At 41.7% G+C, this 16,805-nt stretch overlaps 1 long non-coding RNA gene across 3 annotated transcripts; it reads left to right on the top strand.

Moving 5' to 3' along the window:
• Window positions 1-3,602: 3,602 nt before the first annotated feature.
• LOC112223963 lies at window positions 3,603-10,869 on the top strand. 3 transcript variants are annotated; one of them, XR_006079871.1, is made up of 8 exons: window positions 3,603-4,293; window positions 6,276-6,701; window positions 8,123-8,308; window positions 8,519-8,609; window positions 9,925-10,061; window positions 10,160-10,417; window positions 10,504-10,590; window positions 10,677-10,869. It is a non-coding gene; the product is annotated as an uncharacterized LOC112223963 (long non-coding RNA). The 3 variants fall into 3 exon arrangements; XR_006079872.1 differs by having other exon boundaries at window positions 9,925-9,994; window positions 10,504-10,869; XR_006079870.1 differs by having other exon boundaries at window positions 10,504-10,869.
• Window positions 10,870-16,805: the final 5,936 nt, after the last annotated feature.

The following is a 16,805-nucleotide window of genomic DNA, read 5'->3' as shown; positions in this document are numbered from 1 at the left end:
AACACAACTCCAAACATGACAGATAAGAGGCTACATAGCCCCTAGGCAATATGAATTTAAAAAGACACGAGCCCCCCAAAAATACCTGTACAAGTTATAAGACCTCTATGATTCATTTCATTGAGTCAGTTCTACCAGCTAATGTGAGATTTTTTTAGATTACATAATATTTGAGGACACAATTTAAACGCCCATGTATTTTCTATATTTTTCACAATCTAACCACAAAGCCAGCCATCTTTTCCCCACTCTTTCTGGCTGACCTCCCCCTTTCCTTCTAAGTTCAAGTTTGTTAATACCTGTATGTCATATAGAGTGCATTCAGAAAGTATTCAGACCCCTTGACTATTTCCACATTTTGTTACATTGCAGCCTTATTCTAAAATGGATTAAATTTTAAAAAATCCTAAAATCTACACACAATACCCCATTATGACAAAGCAAAAACTGTTTTTTAAAACATTTTTACATTGTGTTCAGACCGTTTCCTATAAGACTCAAAGTTGAGGATGCATCCTGTTTCCATTGATCATCCTTGAGATGTCTCTATAACTAGATTGGAGTCCACCTGTGGTAAATTCAATTGATTGGACATGATTTGGAAAGGCACACACCTGTCTATATAAAGGTACAACAGTTGACAATGCAAGTGGGAGCAAAGACCAAGCCATGAGGTCGAAGGAATTGTCTGTAGAGCAGGATTTTGTCGAGGTACAGATCTGTAAAAGGGTACCAAAAAATGTCTGCAGCATTTAACCTTTTTGGGATAGGGGGTAGCATTTTCACTTTTGGATGAATAGCATGCCCAGAGTGAACTGCCTCCTACTCTGTCCCAGATGCTAATATATGCATATTATTATTAGTATTGGATGGAAAACACTCTGAAGTTTCTAAAACTGTTTGAATGATGTCTGTGAGTATAACAGAACTCATATGGCAGGCGAGAGAGACTTGGTCTCATGACGCGCGCTCCCGACAGAGTTACCTCTCGTTCCAGTGCTTTTCTTAAGACAAAGGAATTCTCCGGTTGGAATATTATTGATGTTTTATGTTAAAAACATCCTAATGATTGATTCCATACATCGTTTGACATGTTTCTAAAGGACTGGAACGGAACATTTCGTGTATTTGTCTGGATGAAGTGCCTGCGCCTCATGAAGATGGATTACTGGGCTGAACATGCTAACAACAAGTGGCTATTTGGACATAAATGATGGAACTTTATGGAACAAATCAGTAATTTATTGTCGAACTGGGATTCCTGGGAGTGCCTTCTGATGAAGATCATCAAAGGTAAGTGAATATTTATGGTGTTGTTTCTAACTTTGTTGACTCCAAAATGGCAGATATTCCTCTGGCTGTTTTGGGTTCTGAGCGCCATTCTCAGATTATGCTTTTTCTGTAACGTTTTTTTGAAATCTGAATTTCGCGCGCTGCCTTTTCAGCGGAATGTTGTCAAGGGGTTCCAAAGGTTAAGGTCCCCCAAGAACACATTAGCGTCCATCATTCTTAAATGGAAGAAGTTTGGAACCACCAATACTCTTCCTAGAGCTGGCCGCCCAGCCAACCTGAGCAATCGGGGGAGAAGGGCCTTGGTCAGGGAGGTGACCAAGAATCCGATGGTCACTCTGACAGAGCTCCAAAGTTCCGCTGTGGAGATGGGAGAACAAGGACAACCATCTCTGCAGCACTCCACTAATCAGGACTTTAAAGTAGAGTGGCCAGACGGAAGCCACTCCTCAGTAAAAGGCACATGACAGCCCGCTTGGAGTTTGACAAAAGGCACCGAAAGGACTCTCAGACCATGAGAAACAAGATTCTCTGGTCTGATGAAACCAAGATTGAACTCTTTAGCCTGAATGCCAAACGTCATGTCTGGAGGAAACCTGGCACCCTCCCTACGGTGAAGCATAGTGGTGGCAGCATCATGCTGTGGGGATATTTTTCAGTGGCAGGGACTGGAAAACTAGTCAGGATCCAGGGAAAGATAAATGGAGCAATGAACAGAGAGATCCTTGATGAAAATCTGCTCCAGGGCGCCCAGGACCTCAGACCAGGGTGAAGGTTCACCTTCCAACAGGACAACGACCCTAAGCACACATCTAAGACAACGCAGGAGTGAATTCCTTGAGTGGCCCAGCCAGTGCCCTGGACTTGAACCCAATCAAACATCTCTGGAGAGAGCTGAAAATAGCTGTGCAGTGACATTCCCCATCCAACCTGACAGAGCTTGAGAGGATCTGCAGAGAAGAATGGGAAAAACTCCCCAAATACCGGTGTGCCAAGCTTATAGCGTCATACCCAGAAGACTCAAGGCTGCAATCACTGCCAAAGGTGCTTCAACAAAGTCCAGAGTAAATGTCATATTTCCTTTTTAAATGTTTTAATATATTTTCTAAAAAAACTGTTTTTGCTTTGTCATTATGGGGTATTGTGTATAGATTGATGAGCATTTAAAAACATTTTTTTTTTAGATTAAGGCTGTAATGTAAACAAAACGTGGGGAAAGTCCAGGGGTGAGATTCCTTTCCAAATGCACTGTACACATGATATACATGGAGTACACAGCACAATGAAATGCTTAGTTGCAGGGTAACCTCTCGACAATACAACTGTAGTAGAGTTACAATGGTTATTCCATCAAACTTCAAATTATTAGAATAGTACACAACGCAGAACAGAACAACCAGGTTGAGGGTCAGTGGCCAAAACCGGGAACAGGAATATTCCAAGTTCAGACAGAAGGGGGGAGTCAGATCGCTATGATCGCCAGGAACTTTACGTTTGGTGTCTATTTTTAATTGTTGCGCTTCTGGTGCTGCCTGTTGATGTTAGGTAGGCAGCTACAGTAGCTGAATGATGTTAACATCTTCGGGTTTTGTTTCATTCAATGTATTTTATTTCATCTGGGTGCTTGTGTCACCTACTAACACCCTGGTACTACCCGTAGCTCCGGTGCTCCTCAGTCCGAGAAAACACAGAGAGTAAGGTATGTGTTGCAGTTTACTCTTTTGGAGAAGTTATGAGGTTTCTGTGTTTTACACTATAGCCGTTACCATATATGTCATTGAATATTATCTGCTGTTGGCTTGTGTGGATGTATGTATGTGTTATGCAACATAGCTGACTTGAAACATTGTTAAAAGTTAAGGCCATGGGCCTTTCTCATGATGGAAAAGTATCATGAAGACAGGAACTGTTCAATGAGTTGGGAGGGGGGCACATTCAGAGCGGGGTGTTGCGAGAACAAGCGGTCTTTTGTTAGATAACAGGAGCCAGGTGCGAGATAACAGTATGAGCGCATGGATGTTCTTCACAGCAACAGTTACATCTATCAACAGAAGCGCCAAGAGGCGGGGACCCGCCTGAGCGCCTGCAATAGGCTGAGCAAGTTTAAACCACGCCCAGTCTCTACTGTGATAGACAGTTCCAACCCGTCTGTTGGCCTATCACAGTATAAAGAATACTGTTGACATACATCTTGTCAGTTCTCTGGTTTGCCCTGCGAGGTGGGACAGAGAGCCCGTATATACGAAAATTGCATTTACCACTTATTGCTTAGCTAATAAAAAATACATAGTATACAATCGGTGACTCATTGTCATATTTATCCTGATACCAGATTCGAATTGACGCAACTCTAACAAAGTCCATAACGTGAAATAAATAAAAAATCCCATGGTTAATGCTGTAGAGATTGTTATAAGGGAGTGTGAAAGTATTGAAACATGTACCTTTCAGAGTTTTATTGTTGTTATTATAGTTTACAGAGTGCTGCTGTTGCTAGCTAGCATGCCTTTCTGTGATGCAGACGGTTAGCTGAGCTGCCGACTGGTGCCTGCGTTGCATTATGGGAGATGTAGTTTGGTCATCTATGGTCTGAATGGAATAGAGGCGATTTCACGTTGTAACTTGTTTATGTTGCAGTGTTTTTGTACATGAGTTGTTGTATTTTGGTTCTGTCAACACTGAAAGCACCCAGCAATGTATTGGGGATGTGAGACAGGATATGTGTTTTACCTTTCTTCATGCTCCTGTGTAGAACAACTTGTCAGATGGTGCATTGGAGACTGATGTGTTCCTGTCCTGTCTTTTCACAATACAGATCAACATAAAAGCCTAAAAGACAGCCGTGGTGTCGCTCTTCATTTCTTGGTTCTCCTGTGGTGCATAAGAACGTGGTGTCGCTCTTCATTTCTTGGTTCTCCTGTGGTACATAAGAACGTGGTGTCGCTCTAAATTTCTTGGTTCTCCTGTGGTACATAAGAAACCCGCTACACAACAATAGAAAAAGTAAGTAGCTAAGTGAATAAAAAGAGAAATACAAATATAAGCTCAATAGCCTATGTGGAAATAACAGACATGAGTCAAGCATGTTTACCTGTAGAATGGACCTAGGTTATAAGACCTCTATATTCAGTTGTGCAACTGACTAGGTATCCCCTTTCCTATTCTGTAAGTTCAACCACCTCAACATTGCCTATTGTAAACAGGGTTAAATCAAGTTGTAGTAAAGTTCAGCTTCAGTCCACAGGGGGACACTGTGTCACTGTCAGAAGACACTGTATATATGCTTCAGTCAGAAAAACCTTCTCTCATGCTTCGTCTCAGCTGCTAACCAGCTAGTTACCAAAGTGGCTAGCCAGCCAAATGACCTACAGAAACAAAACCCATCAAATACACTAGCTGGACATAAATGCTTTTCCTAATGTCATGACTTACGTCAACGTCCTTAGCTTGCCCATTCACTAAATATGCTGTGAAATAACTGACTGACACCCAATAGCTTAAGGATGCTGAGTGCTTAAACATGTGGCTAACTCTGCTGCTGCACTTTGACTTTCTGGCTGTCCTGCCCTCTCCACTTCATTGGAAGTGGAGAGGGCAGAAGTTCCGGTAGAAGTTCCGAATATCCATTATTTGCTTTGCTGCAGACTCCGGCTGACTGACAGATGTTTTACTGAGTGATGACAACTGAGAACTCCCAATCCTCTTTCTATTCTGGTTAGAGCCAGTTTACACCGTTCTGTGAAAGGAGTAGTACACAGCGTTGTACGAGATCTTCAGTTTCTTGGAAATTTCTCGCATGGAATAGCTTTCATTTCTCAGAACAAGAATAGACTGACGAGTTTCAGAAGAAAGTTCTTTGTTTCTAGCCATTTTGAGCCTGTAATCGAACCCACAAATGCTGATGCTCCAGATATTCAACTGGTCTAAAGGCCAGTAATCAGAACTATATTTTTCAGCTGTGCTAACATAATTGCAAAAGGGTTTTCTAATGATCAATTAGTCTTTTAACATTATAAACTTGGATTAGCTAACACAACATGGTTGCTGATAATCGGTCTCTGTATGCCTATGTAGATATTCCATTAAAAATCAGCCGTTTCCTGCTACAATATTCATTTACAACAATAACAATGTCTACACTGTATTTCTGATCAATTTGAATGTACAAAAAAATCAGCTTTTCTTTCAAAAACAAGGACATTTAAGTGACCCCAAAGTTTTGAATGGTTATTATTATTATTTTTGGTATTATAATTTTATATATTTTTTTCTTGTTGTACATAAAAGATTAATAACACCAGGAAATCAGCTTGCAATTGATTTCATTTTGGAAATCTTTTCCCAAAAATTCCCACGCATAATAGAGAGACATTTGTGATCGTGTACAAATAATAAATAATATAGCACTTTTCTACCAACTGAGATACTCAAAGCGCAATAGGTAGAACTCACCTCATCCACCATCATTGTGTAGTACCCAACCATTTTTGTGCCAGAACGACCACATCAGCTATCAGGTGGAGAGGTGAGGAGTGATATAAGCCAATTATGAATGAGGTGGATGATTAGGTGACCATGATTGAATGTGGCCAGGTTGGGAATTTAGTCATGACACTGAGGTAAACCCCCCCACCCGTTTTAATGTCCCATCCGAAAGATGGAACCCTACGCAGCGAAATGTCTATTTTAGTAAAATATTTATAGCTGTTTAGGCTTCTTGAAGTCAATTTGCAATCTACAAATATTTGTTTTATGTTCAGGCCCCCGACTCTGCATTCAAGAAAAAGTTGGACCGCGGCTAAATCTAGTTGATGATCCCTGCCCTAAATGTTGCATAGTCCTTGTCAAAGGATTTGTGAAACATCACAGACATATGGTGAATACCTTTTGAAAGTGGACAAGAATTTTCTGGCCTCTTGCCTTCCTTGAGTTTGTGATCATCTATATGCATTTCATCTGATTCTTCATAACTGTCTTTGTTTTAGAATTGTGCAACAATGCCCAAATTTGGGAAAACAAACATCTTTATCGTGGGAAAGGAAATTCCATTGAGAGGCAAGGCTCTGAGGCAAAAGAGGCACATTGTCCCTCAGTGCTGCACCTCCGTCTCGGAACCTTCTCAAGCCCAAAGGTAGGACCAATGTCCAGCTCCAAATAATACCCAGACTACCAATGCTCAAAGGAGGAAAGGGGAAACAGTGGCTGCATGGAGAGAGATGAGGGAGCAGTTGCACAACATCCGTGTGGAGAACATGCCACCCCCAGTAAAATCCATCTGTGCCATGTGTGGGATCGAGCCAGAGATCATTTGGCGGTGCACTGACTGTGGGGCTGAGACAAGAGTTCGCTGTGACTGTGTGGTGGCCACCCATAAAGACAAAAAGATTGTGCGCTGCCTGAAGATCTGGCAGGTAATTATCATCGACAATGTTTCATCATGTGCCCAATTGACAAAGAAACTAATTTCTCAAACATAAGTTAAGTGAAATGGTCAGTGTCTGAGGCCTTCGCAGAGGTTTATCCCACAAAAGATCAGTCATCTCCTTAACCAAGCATTTGTACTATTTGCAGTTGCACTTAAACTGAACAACTACATGTATTTGCTCTCTGTTTCTCTCTGTCTATCTGATACATATTTCCACCCACAACATGCTTATTTTCACCAGGTCATTTTTTTAGCCATGGCTAAATCACTGAAACCAAGCCCACACCCTTAACCAATACTCTTCCTCTTCAGGTTGGTCAATTTAATAGGACCCTTCTGTTTGCTTTTGATTGGCACTGGAGGCGGAGAGATGGCCATAATTGCTCAGTCTACCACAGTAGACTTCTGAGGATATTTGATGTCTTTGGTAAATAATAAGGCATTTGTTAGTAATATCTTACAGTAAACAAAACATTTTCAACTTCATCTCTACATAACCTATTTAGTTCATTTGAAAAGGTTGTTCCACGAGAAGTTCAAGGCAATTTTGTTTGCATTTTCAAATGATATATACTGAGTATACAAAACATTAAGAATACCTGCTCTTTCCATGGTATAGATTCACCAGGTAAAATACATGATCCTTTATTGATGTCACGCAAATCAATATTAGGAAGGTGTTCCTAATGTTTGTTTACTCAGTGAATACCCCTTGATTATGTATTGTGTCTTAATTGTAGTCGCGTAACTGTGTCCTGATATTATAAATAGAACAATAAGAAACTATTACTGGATATAGTCGATGGGATAGTTGTTGTTGTCATGGGAGACTCATAACTAATTGTGGCTGGCCACCCCTTTACAACTCAGAAGACATGGTTTTGCAGATATTAAAAGTGAACAGGACAGTTTCGGTAAGTGATTGCCCTCAAATCATTGAAGGAGAAAGTTGTGAGTTGAGGTTTTAGGTTACAACAGCTGATGTTGTTTATTTAAAGCAGAATGCACCCATCAACTCAGTGGCCTTGGGGTTATTGTCGGCCAGCACTAGCAACCTGTCCAAGGGGTATACTTGTATATCAAGTTGCCTCACACTACTGACACAGGAGAAAGGCTTCTGCCCTATGGGCTGTCATGGCTGGGACAAGGCTAATTCTAATGCACCCAGAGTTAACGTTATTTCCCGTACATTTTTCACAAAACCTAAACTTCTTACACTTGTTGGTTATGTTTACTATGTGAAATGCAAAGATTTCTACGTTGTTGACGCTGAATGACGGTGAAACTGAATTCCCGCCTGCGGATTGTGCCGTTACGCATCACAGATATGTCAAAGAAAACCATTTATATTTGCAATGGGGGAATTATTTTTTATGGAACTTTTCATTAATAACTTCCTTTTTCTAGAGCTCTGCCAGTGTGAGCCGGAAGCAGTGTCATTGGTCAGGTACATGCTCTGGCCTTGCACACCACGCCAGCCTCAGACTGCAGTGGTCTGCTCACTGCTCACTACTGCTCACAGATAACCAGCCTGCAGCTTGAGAGTGGTGTTTCACTCAGAGCCATATGCCTGTCATAAAATGTTCCTCATAGGTCAGTAAGTAATCACTGTTATAATCCGATTCTATACTAGGTCTATTTTGTCTGCAAACGTTCATAACCAAATTCCTGCTTTGATAAACAGATGTCATATAAACCATGTGCTACTTGTATGTGAAGATGCATTTGCTGTATGTGTTGATGGCCTACTCTGATGAAATGCAGTAATGAATGCCTTTAAATGACTCTGTTCATTCACTTCAGGGAAGAACTTGTATACTGCCCTGTCGGAACTTGTTGCCGTCGTCTGGCCCCAGAAACTGCCAATGGAACCCAGTGCCCGCTCTGTCCCAAGGTTGGTTGTATTTTTTTAACCTATGAAATGTTTTATCACCCCCCAAAAACACATCAAACATAAGTTATCAATTGTGATGTCTCCCTCTTTTATTAACACAAAATATGTATTAGAAACATCTGTTCCAATTTTGTCAAACAATAGTACAGACTAATAGACTTCTAGTCTTTCATTTTTCACTGATCATCCCTAAAGCCAACCCCTCATTTGGCCGCTTTTCCTTCCTGTCCTCTGCTGCCTGTAACTGGAACGAATTGCAAAAATCGCTGAAGTTGGAGACTTTTATCTCCCTCACCAACTTTAAACATCTGCTATCTGAGCAGCTAACCGATCGCTGCAGCTGTACATAGTCCATCGGTAAATAGCCCACCCATTTACCTACCTCATCCCCATACTGCTTTTATTTATTTACTTTTCTGCTCTTTTGCACACCAGTATCTCTACCTGCACACATGACCATCTGATCATTTATCACTCCAGTGTTAATCTGCAAAATTGTAATTATTCACCTACCTCCTCATGCCTTTTGCACACAATGTATATAGACTCTTTTTTTCTCTTTTTTTTCTACTGTGTTATTGACTTGTTAATTGTTTACTCCATGTGTAACTCTGTGTTGTTGTCTGTTCACACTGCTATGCTTTATCTTGGCCAGGTCGCAGTTGTAAATGAGAACTTGTTCTCAACTAGCCTACCTGGTTAAATAAAGGTGAAATAAAAATAAAAATTGTTTATTGGGATCCCCATGATCTGTTACAAAGCAGCAGCTACTCTTCCTGGGGTCCAAAAACTATTAAGTTGTATCCAGGTATATTAGAGATATCTGTACAGGACAATAGAACAGTGGTGGTAGCAGGCTTTTTGGTATGCCAAGGAAAAAGTTGTCCGGATCAAGTTATGAGCCATCAAAACATGGAGAAAAGTACTTTGCAAACCAAGCTGATGTGCATCGATTAGTTTGTAAGCCCATATCACCAATGGGGGTAATGCCTGAATGTAATATGCACTGCATCTTAAGGATACCTTCCATTGTTACCTTATGCACAACTGGAAGGGAATGTGAACTAAATCTAGAATTATTTGAACTCATGATATGAAACCTGGCCACTAATTCATATTTAAATGATGCAGTTTTCCCTCCACTTCATCTGTTTGACTCAGTGGTCTGATGGTTGGAGACGGTATGTTGGTATTGTGTATGTTGAATGTAATATTATTGGTTGTCTCATACAACATCCAATTAGGCACTGAACCTGGTACCACTGCTCAGTATGTTATTCCTGTACTGTACTTGGTATTGTTTTATATTTTTTAGGGTTGCCATGGATTTCAAGTGCGCAACGCCATCAGGTCCAAACCCAAAACAGCGAAATTGGACGAGACAGGTGTGTTGGTGGTTTCCTAAAAGTATGAGCACCCACTTCACTTCCTGAACATGAAAAAATGTGAAAGGTGGGATTGCAGTAATCTTTTTCAGTATTTTTTTCCAGTGTTTGATTAATTTAGTTTAGAAACAATGATGTACCTCTTCTGTAATTTGTCAAATGCAGTGTACCTGCTGCGAGAGATGGAGGGGATGAGAGGCGCATTGGGAAGGCCACCAAAGAAATGAGGCCGCCCCATCGTATTGACCTCCTGACTGATGTACTTCTCCACCATGGAAAAAAGAAATGAGGCCACCCCATCGTATTGACCTCCTGACTGATGTACTTCTCCACCATGGGAAAAAGAAATGAGGCCGTCCCATCGTATTGACCTCCTGACTGATGCACTTCTCCACCATGGGAAAAAGATACGCCAGAGGCCACGTTAGTACACTTGGAATTGTTATTAAGTTACTTGATGCTGGTTGTCTCTAGTGATGTTCCTAACATTTCCTGTTGTTTTGTTGTAGTGGACTTCCTGCCACAGAGGTTTTTCCCAAGCAACAGAAGTTGCAAAAGAGGCAGAAAGGGAAATGGCATTACATAGTCTCTTCCAGGTAACCCATTGTATCAATAATCTAAGCACAGAATTTCAGTACTAATTAGAAATGTTGTCACATCTGTCGCTGTTGTTATGTTTTAGGAACAACACTGGACACCATTAGGGATTGGGGCAGGAATGTCAGTGTCACCCTTGATAGGCAAAAACCTTCTCTGCTGGGAGGAGCAATATGTTGCTCCAGCAACATACACTTGCAATGTATGTAAATCATTTAAAAATGACTAAACAAAGTTGTTATTTTTCAGGTACACTTCCAATTGACTCAAATGATGTCAATTAGCCTAACAAGCTTCTAAAGCCATGACATAATTTTCTGGAATTTTCCAAGCTGTTTAAAGGCACAGTCAACTTGGTGTATGTGAATTTCTGACCCACTAGAATTGTGATACAGTGAATTATAAGTGAAATAATCTGTCTGTAAACAATTGTTGGAAAAATGACTTGTGTCATGCACAAAGTAGATGTCCTAACCGACTTGACAAAACTACAGTTTGTTAACATGACATTTGTGGAGCGGTTGAAAAACGAGTTTTAATGACTTCAACTGTATATATTCAACAATAGGAACAAGTCAACTCATATCAGTTCTATGATATTTCTGGGTGGGCAAATACAATCATTTTTATTTTTAGCTCTTTTTCAAGTTTCTGTTGCTAATGATCTATTGTTGGATGTTAGAGTACTTGCATAGCAGCTTTTGTCATTTTTAAATGTTTTTTGTTTAGATTGGATTACCTTTAACATATTTTTTGTTAAATAAGTATTTGGTCACCTACAAACAAGCAAGATTTCTGGCTCTCACAGACCTATAACTTCTTCTTTAAGAGGCTCCTCTGTCCTCCACTCATTACCGTATTAATGGCACCTGTTTGAACTTGTTATCAGTATAAAAGACACCTCTCCACAACCTCAAACAGTCACACTCCAAACTCCACTATGGCCAAGACCAAAGAGCTGTCAAAGTACACCAGAAACAAAATTGTAGACCTGCACCAGGCTTGGGAAGACTGAATCTGCAATAGGTAAGCAGCTTGGTTTGATGGAAATCAACTGTGGGAGCAATTATTAGGAAATGGAAGACATACAAGACCACTGATGATCTCCCTCGATTTGGGGTTCCACACAAGATCTCACCCCGTGGGGTCAAAATTATCACAAGAACGATGAGCAAAAATCCCAGAACCACACGGTGGGACCTAGTGAATGACCTGCAGAGAGCTGGGACCAAAGTAACAAAGCCTACCATCAGTAACACACTACGCTGCCAGGGACTCAAATCCTGCAGTGCCAGACGTGTCCCCCTGCTTAAGCCAGTACATGTCCAGGCCCGTCTGAAGTTTGCTAGAGAGCATTTGGATGATCCAGAAGAAGATTGGAAGAATGTCATATGGTCAGATGAAACCAAAATAGAAAACTCAACTCGTCGTGTATGGAGGACAAAGAATGCTGAGTTGCATCCAAAGAACACCATACCTACTGTGAAGCATGGGGGTGGAAACATCGTGGTTTGGGGCTGTTTTCTGCAAAGGGACCAGGACGACTGATCCGTGTAAAGGAAAAAAATTAATGGGGCCATGTATCGTGAGATTGAGTGAAAACCTTCCATCAGCAAGGGCATTGAAGATGAAACGTGGCTGGGTCTTTCAGCATAACAATGATCCCAAACACACCGCCCGGGCAACGAAGGAGTGGCTTCGTAAGAAGCATTTCAAGGTCCTGGAGTGGCCTAGCCAGTCTCCAGATCTCAACCCCATAGAAAATATTTGGAGGGAGTTGAAAGTCCGTGTTGCCCAGCAACAGCCCCAAAACATCACTGCTCTAGAGGAGATCTGCAAGGAGGAATGGGCCAAAATACCATCAACAGTGTGTGAAAACCTTGTGAAGACTTACAGAAAACGTTTGACCTCTGTCATTGCCAACAAAGGGTATATAACAAAGTATTGAGATAAACTTTTGTTATTGACCACCATAATTTGCAAATTAATTAATAAAAAAATCCTACAATGTGATTCTGGATTTTTCCCCCTCATTTTGTCTGTCATAGTTGAAGTGTACCTATGATAAAAATTATAGGCCTCTCTCATCTTTTTAAGTGGGAGAACTTGCACAATTGGTGGCTGACTAAATACTTTTTTGCCCCACTGTATTATCTGTTAAAAATAGATGGTCAAGGTATTGCCAACCACCTGTCCAAAATGCTTGCCACTGTCAGTAGTAGCAAGGTTTGTCCTCACAGCTCCCACAGGCCCTGGTGTATGATGATGCAGTGCAGGTGGACAGCACTGTTTGGTCCTGGAGAGCAGGAGCAGAGGATGACGGGGAGGTTCACCTCAAGCAAAGTCTCTTTGTGCTCCATTCCCTCAGAGAGTGGGTTTGTGAGGAGAAGCGGTACATTGAGGATGATGTCTTCACTGCCAAGAAGTTCTATTCACATGAGCAGGAACGGATCGTGGAGCCCTCACAACATTACACAGAGCAAGAGCTGTCGTTGATGGAAAGCTTGATGAGCTCCAGTATGCAGATGGACAATGAATTGTTCCGAAGGGCTTTTATTGAGGGCAGTGGCAGAAACTTTGAAGTGGATGAGGACGTCGACGAAGACGGCAATGACACCGATGGTAATATTGATGGAGGAGTAGAATAGCCCTTTGTTTACAATTGTGTTGTATTGCTCTTTTGGGGTTAAAAGAAGCACATTTCTGTTTAATTGTTAGATGTGATACAGGCCATTGTGCATGTCATTTACTATTTATGTCATGGTGAGGAGAACCTGACTTGAGCTTGGTATACCCCAACCTGAGTCTAATGGAACAGACAGGTTTGCTTCCTCCAGAGTATTGTCTTTTCATTGACCTGTTAGTTGTGGAGATTGACTTATATTTTGAAATATATTTACAATTTACATTATTTTGTAAATATTGTCATTTCAATATCTAGATACAAATGTCATCTTCAAATAAAATAACTTCTGTACCTGATCCTGCCTGGTTCCCGCAACATTTAACGGTCCCAAAATAGATTTAGCAACTAAGGATTCTAGCTTTCGGGGTTAAGTATGTAGCCTACGGAGAAACCAATTTAGAGATCAAACCTTGTACACTCGTAATTTCCGATACATGTACTTTACTGGAGAGGGGAGACTCGAGGCCATGGTGTGGTTGAAGTAGCACATTTAAGAAATAATTTTCTAAACCACAAAGGGGTTAGAACTACAATTTCGGGGCCATTTCCGGTTGCCGCCACTGGACACGATGCAACGTGAAACAGGGAAATGTTGTTCTTCACAGAAAGCACAGGTGTATTTGAGCCATTACAGTTCCTAAGCACTGCAACATTTTTGTTTTGGAATCACAATCATGAAACACTCCTTAAACATATTGCACAATGTTCTCACTACGATTGAGGACTCTTACAGTGGTGTACTTTATTTTAATAAATAGGTCTGTAGGCTTTTAGCTGGTGTTGAATATACTCCTCAGTAAACTAGGGAAACAGCTTGATTGTACTACTAGAGACTTGTAATGATAAGAATAAGAACATATTTGATTGATCAGAAAGTTTATGTCCACATGCCAAGCCAACAGGCTTTTCACGAAACGCATAAGTTTTCACTATCTTAAGGCCTGAAACACTACATGGGCTCGGTTTGAATAAAACATTACTCATCATACAGGCCAGGCTACACATATTCATATACAGCATACATAGGCCTACAAGTTGTTGAAATTTAAAGGAAATGTTCCAGATTTTGCAGAGATTTCATTCACAGTTAATGCTGCATATGTCAGCTTAGTCTGAAATTACCTTTAAAATTTCTAGCGCCTATGTCTCAGCTGGGATTCTTTTGGAATTTTCTGATTAATTGATTCTTGTTGCTCCATTGTTCTTCTGTTTGAATCCCGGCTACGTTTTTGTATAAAACGTTGGATTGTTTTAAATATTGTATGTAACAAATAGGCTGACATTGTTACAGAAACTCAAACATGATGTACCCGTGACAAGACCTATTCAACGCTGGTCTGACCAATCGGAATCCACTGTTCCGGGTAGCCTCAGAGAATAATATTGATTTATACGCTGATTAGGTGAGTGAGTTGATAAGGAAGTACATAGATGTTGTACCCACTGTCACTATTAAAATCTACCCTTACCAGAAATGGTGGATAGATGGCGGCATTCGCGCAAAACTGAAAGTGCGAACCACCGCATTTAGCCGTGAATGTGGCCGAATACAAACAGTGTAGTTAATCCCTCTGCAAGGCAATCAACCAAGCGAAATGTCAGTATAGAGACAAAATGGAATTGCAATTCAACGGCTCAGACACAGGAAGTATGTGGCAGGGTCCACAGACAATCACGGACTACAAAAAGAAAACCAGCCACGTCAAGGACACCGATGTCTTGCTTCCAGACAAACTAAACAACTTCTTTGCCCGCTTTAAGGATAATACAGTGCCACAGACGTGGCCCGCTACCAAGGACTGTGAGCTCTCTCAGTGGCCGATGTGAGTAAGACATTTAAACGTGTTAACCATCGCAAGGCTGCCGTTCCAGACGGCATCTCTAGCCACATCCTCAGAGCATGCGCAGAACAGCTGGCTTGTGTGTTTAGGACATATTCAATCTCTCCCTATCCCAGTCTGTTGTCCCCTCCTGCTTCAAGATGGCCACTATTGTTCCTGTACCGAAAAACGCAAAGATAACTGAACTAAATGACTATCACTCTGTAGCACTCACTTCTGTCATCATGAAGTGCTTTGAGAGACTAGTGAAGGATCATATCACCTCCACCTTACCTGTCACACTAGACCCACTTCAATTTGCGTACCGCCCCAATAGGTCCACAGACGATGCAATCGCCATCACACTGCACACTGCCCTATCCCACCTGGACAAGAGTAATACCTATCTAAGAATGCTGTTCATCGACTATAGCTCAGCATTCAACACCATAGTACCCTCCAAGCTCATCATTAAGCTTGAGGCCCTGGGTAAAACCTTGCTGACAGGTCACCCCCAGGTGGTAAAGGTAGGAAACAACATCTCCACTTCGCTGATCCTCAACACTGGGGCCACACAAGGGTGTTTGGTCAGCCCCCTCCTGTACTCCCTGTTCACCCATGACTGCATGGCCATGCACGCCTCCAACTCACTCATCAAGTTTGCAGACGACACAACAGCAGTAGGCTGGATTACCAACAACGACGCAACGGCCTATAGGGAGGTGGTGAGGGCACTCAGAGTGTGGTGTCAGGAAAATAACCTCATACTCAACGTCAAAAAAAGGAGATTATCGTGGACTTCAGGAAACAGCAGAGGGAGCACCCCCCTATCCACATCGACGGGACAGCAGTGGAGAAGGAGGAAAGTTAAGTTCCTTGGCGTACACGTCACAGAGACCTGAAATGGTCCACCCACACAGACCGTATGGTGAAAAAGGTAGAACAGCGCCTCTTCAACATCGGAAGGCTGAAGAAATTTGGCTTGTCACCTAAAACCCTCAAACTTTTACAGATGCACAATTGAAGGCATCCTGTCAGGCTGCATCACCATCTGGTAAGGCAACTGCACTGCACATAACCGCAGGGCTCTCCAGAGGGTGGTGCGGTCTGCACAACACATCACCAGGGGCAAACTACCTGCCCTCCAGGACACCTATAGCACCCGATGTCACAAGAAGGCCAAAATAAACATCAAGGACAACAACTACCTGATCCACTGCCTGTTCACCCCGCTACCATCCAGAAGACAAGGTCAGTACATGTGCATCAAAGCTGGAACCGAGAGACTGAAAAATAAACTCAGCAAAAAAAGAAATGTCCCCTTTTCAGGACCCTTTCTTTCATAGATAATTCGTAAAAATCCAAATAACTTCAGATTTTCATTGTAACGTGTTTAAAACTGTTTCCCATGTTTGTTCAATGACCCATAAACAATTAATGAACAAGCACCTGTGGAACGGTCGTTAAGACACTAACAGCTTACAGATGGTAGGCAATTAAGGTCAGTTATGGAAACTTAGGACACTAAAGAGGCATTTCTACTGACTCTGAAAAACACCAAAAGAAAGATGCCCAAGGTTCCTGCTCATCTGCGTGAACGTGCCTTAGGCATGCTACAAGGATACATGAGGACTGCAGATGTGGCCAGGGCAATAAATTGCAATGTCCGTACTGTGAGACAACTAAGATAGCGCTACAGGGAGACAGG

This window comes from Oncorhynchus tshawytscha, linkage group LG25, assembly GCF_018296145.1.
Source record: "Oncorhynchus tshawytscha isolate Ot180627B linkage group LG25, Otsh_v2.0, whole genome shotgun sequence".
NCBI lineage: Eukaryota > Metazoa > Chordata > Actinopteri > Salmoniformes > Salmonidae > Oncorhynchus > Oncorhynchus tshawytscha.
This window is presented reverse-complemented; position numbering and strand designations above follow the sequence as displayed.